The sequence below is a fragment of the Mya arenaria genome, chromosome 15, assembly GCF_026914265.1.
Source record: "Mya arenaria isolate MELC-2E11 chromosome 15, ASM2691426v1".
In the NCBI taxonomy this organism is placed as follows: Eukaryota; Metazoa; Mollusca; class Bivalvia; order Myida; family Myidae; genus Mya; species Mya arenaria.
The window spans coordinates 15,263,799-15,268,676 of NC_069136.1; positions in this window are offsets into that span (position 1 = coordinate 15,263,799).

Genomic DNA, 4,878 nt, shown 5'->3' on the forward strand with positions numbered 1-4,878 from the left:
GGTCCTGGACGTTGGGGGTCAATTTTGGTCAAGCTCACCCCAAGATGGAAGTTATTGGGCGGTGCTAGGTGATAGCCCTGGATGTCCCCTACATGCCAGTACCCGGTCTTGGGGCGTCACATCGCCTCCTTCTGGTCGTAACAGCCACCCAAAGTAGGTCCATGTGCTTGTTTTACCCAAATAGGGGGTCCTGGACGTTGGGGGTCAATTTTGGTCAAGCTCACCCCAAGATGGAAGTTATTGGGCGGTGCTAGGTGATAGCCCTGGATGTCCCCTACATGCCAGTACCCGGTCTTGGGGCGTCACATCGCCTCCTTCTGGTCGTAACAGCCACCCAAAGTAGGTCCATGTGCTTGTTTTACCCAAATAGGGGGTCCTGGACGTTGGGGGTCAATTTTGGTCAAGCTCACCCCAAGATGGAAGTTATTGGGCGGTGCTAGGTGATAGCCCTGGATGTCCCCTACATGCCAGTACCCGGTCTTGGGGCGTCACATCGCCTCCTTCTGGTCGTAACAGCCACCCAAAGTAGGTCCATGTGCTTGTTTTACCCAAATAGGGGGTCCTGGACGTTGGGGGTCAATTTTGGTCAAGCTCACCCCAAGATGGAAGTTATTGGGCGGTGCTAGGTGATAGCCCTGGATGTCCCCTACATGCCAGTACCCGGTCTTGGGGCGTCACATCGCCTCCTTCTGGTCGTAACAGCCACCCAAAGTAGGTCCATGTGCTTGTTTTACCCAAATAGGGGGTCCTGGACGTTGGGGGTCAATTTTGGTCAAGCTCACCCCAAGATGGAAGTTATTGGGCGGTGCTAGGTGATAGCCCTGGATGTCCCCTACATGCCAGTACCCGGTCTTGGGGCGTCACATCGCCTCCTTCTGGTCGTAACAGCCACCCAAAGTAGGTCCATGTGCTTGTTTTACCCAAATAGGGGGTCCTGGACGTTGGGGGTCAATTTGGTCAAGCTCACCCCAAGATGGAAGTTATTGGGCGGTGCTAGGTGATAGCCCTGGATGTCCCCTACATGCCAGTACCCGGTCTTGGGGCGTCACATCGCCTCCTTCTGGTCGTAACAGCCACCCAAAGTAGGTCCATGTGCTTGTTTTACCCAAATAGGGGGTCCTGGACGTTGGGGGTCAATTTTGGTCAAGCTCACCCCAAGATGGAAGTTATTGGGCGGTGCTAGGTGATAGCCCTGGATGTCCCCTACATGCCAGTACCCGGTCTTGGGGCGTCACATCGCCTCCTTCTGGTCGTAACAGCCACCCAAAGTAGGTCCATGTGCTTGTTTTACCCAAATAGGGGGTCCTGGACGTTGGGGGTCAATTTTGGTCAAGCTCACCCCAAGATGGAAGTTATTGGGCGGTGCTAGGTGATAGCCCTGGATGTCCCCTACATGCCAGTACCCGGTCTTGGGGCGTCACATCGCCTCCTTCTGGTCGTAACAGCCACCCAAAGTAGGTCCATGTGCTTGTTTTACCCAAATAGGGGGTCCTGGACGTTGGGGGTCAATTTTGGTCAAGCTCACCCCAAGATGGAAGTTATTGGGCGGTGCTAGGTGATAGCCCTGGATGTCCCCTACATGCCAGTACCCGGTCTTGGGGCGTCACATCGCCTCCTTCTGGTCGTAACAGCCACCCAAAGTAGGTCCATGTGCTTGTTTTACCCAAATAGGGGGTCCTGGACGTTGGGGGTCAATTTTGGTCAAGCTCACCCCAAGATGGAAGTTATTGGGCGGTGCTAGGTGATAGCCCTGGATGTCCCCTACATGCCAGTACCCGGTCTTGGGGCGTCACATCGCCTCCTTCTGGTCGTAACAGCCACCCAAAGTAGGTCCATGTGCTTGTTTTACCCAAATAGGGGGTCCTGGACGTTGGGGGTCAATTTTGGTCAAGCTCACCCCAAGATGGAAGTTATTGGGCGGTGCTAGGTGATAGCCCTGGATGTCCCCTACATGCCAGTACCCGGTCTTGGGGCGTCACATCGCCTCCTTCTGGTCGTAACAGCCACCCAAAGTAGGTCCATGTGCTTGTTTTACCCAAATAGGGGGTCCTGGACGTTGGGGGTCAATTTTGGTCAAGCTCACCCCAAGATGGAAGTTATTGGGCGGTGCTAGGTGATAGCCCTGGATGTCCCCTACATGCCAGTACCCGGTCTTGGGGCGTCACATCGCCTCCTTCTGGTCGTAACAGCCACCCAAAGTAGGTCCATGTGCTTGTTTTACCCAAATAGGGGGTCCTGGACGTTGGGGGTCAATTTTGGTCAAGCTCACCCCAAGATGGAAGTTATTGGGCGGTGCTAGGTGATAGCCCTGGATGTCCCCTACATGCCAGTACCCGGTCTTGGGGCGTCACATCGCCTCCTTCTGGTCGTAACAGCCACCCAAAGTAGGTCCATGTGCTTGTTTTACCCAAATAGGGGGTCCTGGACGTTGGGGGTCAATTTTGGTCAAGCTCACCCCAAGATGGAAGTTATTGGGCGGTGCTAGGTGATAGCCCTGGATGTCCCCTACATGCCAGTACCCGGTCTTGGGGCGTCACATCGCCTCCTTCTGGTCGTAACAGCCACCCAAAGTAGGTCCATGTGCTTGTTTTACCCAAATAGGGGGTCCTGGACGTTGGGGGTCAATTTTGGTCAAGCTCACCCCAAGATGGAAGTTATTGGGCGGTGCTAGGTGATAGCCCTGGATGTCCCCTACATGCCAGTACCCGGTCTTGGGGCGTCACATCGCCTCCTTCTGGTCGTAACAGCCACCCAAAGTAGGTCCATGTGCTTGTTTTACCCAAATAGGGGGTCCTGGACGTTGGGGGTCAATTTTGGTCAAGCTCACCCCAAGATGGAAGTTATTGGGCGGTGCTAGGTGATAGCCCTGGATGTCCCCTACATGCCAGTACCCGGTCTTGGGGCGTCACATCGCCTCCTTCTGGTCGTAACAGCCACCCAAAGTAGGTCCATGTGCTTGTTTTACCCAAATAGGGGGTCCTGGACGTTGGGGGTCAATTTTGGTCAAGCTCACCCCAAGATGGAAGTTATTGGGCGGTGCTAGGTGATAGCCCTGGATGTCCCCTACATGCCAGTACCCCGGTCTTGGGGCGTCACATCGCCTCCTTCTGGTCGTAACAGCCACCCAAAGTAGGTCCATGTGCTTGTTTTACCCAAATAGGGGGTCTGGACGTTGGGGGTCAATTTTGGTCAAGCTCACCCCAAGATGGAAGTTATTGGGCGGTGCTAGGTGATAGCCCTGGATGTACCCTACATGCCAGTACCCGGTCTTGGGGCGTCACATCGCCTCCTTCTGGTCGTAACAGCCACCCAAAGTAGGTCCATGTGCTTGTTTTACCCAAATAGGGGGTCCTGGACGTTGGGGGTCAATTTTGGTCAAGCTCACCCCAAGATGGAAGTTATTGGGCGGTGCTAGGTGATAGCCCTGGATGTCCCCTACATGCCAGTACCCGGTCTTGGGGCGTCACATCGCCTCCTTCTGGTCGTAACAGCCACCCAAAGTAGGTCCATGTGCTTGTTTTACCCAAATAGGGGGTCCTGGACGTTGGGGGTCAATTTTGGTCAAGCTCACCCAAGATGGAAGTTATTGGGCGGTGCTAGGTGATAGCCCTGGATGTCCCCTACATGCCAGTACCCGGTCTTGGGGCGTCACATCGCCTCCTTCTGGTCGTAACAGCCACCCAAAGTAGGTCCATGTGCTTGTTTTACCCAAATAGGGGGTCCTGGACGTTGGGGGTCAATTTTGGTCAAGCTCACCCCAAGATGGAAGTTATTGGGCGGTGCTAGGTGATAGCCCTGGATGTCCCCTACATGCCAGTACCCGGTCTTGGGGCGTCACATCGCCTCCTTCTGGTCGTAACAGCCACCCAAAGTAGGTCCATGTGCTTGTTTTACCCAAATAGGGGGTCCTGGACGTTGGGGGTCAATTTTGGTCAAGCTCACCCCAAGATGGAAGTTATTGGGCGGTGCTAGGTGATAGCCCTGGATGTCCCCTACATGCCAGTACCCGGTCTTGGGGCGTCACATCGCCTCCTTCTGGTCGTAACAGCCACCCAAAGTAGGTCCATGTGCTTGTTTTACCCAAATAGGGGGTCCTGGACGTTGGGGGTCAATTTTGGTCAAGCTCACCCCAAGATGGAAGTTATTGGGCGGTGCTAGGTGATAGCCCTGGATGTCCCCTACATGCCAGTACCCGGTCTTGGGGCGTCACATCGCCTCCTTCTGGTCGTAACAGCCACCCAAAGTAGGTCCATGTGCTTGTTTTACCCAAATAGGGGGTCCTGGACGTTGGGGGTCAATTTTGGTCAAGCTCACCCCAAGATGGAAGTTATTGGGCGGTGCTAGGTGATAGCCCTGGATGTCCCCTACATGCCAGTACCCGGTCTTGGGGCGTCACATCGCCTCCTTCTGGTCGTAACAGCCACCCAAGTTCCGTGATGTTTGGTTTCAATTGGTTAGGCTGTGGTGGCCTGTACGTCAAAACAGAGATTGATCATGATTGTATGTTTATTTAATTTTTCATTAATATTCATTTAATATTACATTTATTGCATCATACAGAATGTCCAGTCCTCGTTTAGTGGTTACAAATACATCTATACAGCGATCTATGTTATTGATATCAAACCAGACTTGTTGTCTTCTTTAATCGATATTCTTTCATCATTTTATTTATTGCATTAAACTGAATTACGTCCAATTCTTATTCAGCGTTCACCAATAAATGTGTTTTATGTTTCCTTTTACTTCCACAATCTGGTGCATTTCAAGAATTTTCAGTGCAAAATTTATTACGGTTATGATTAAATTCCTTATTGGCTGCTGACTTAATGTATTTGGCAATTTTCTCTATTTCGTCGTATCTATTTCCGTAAGTCA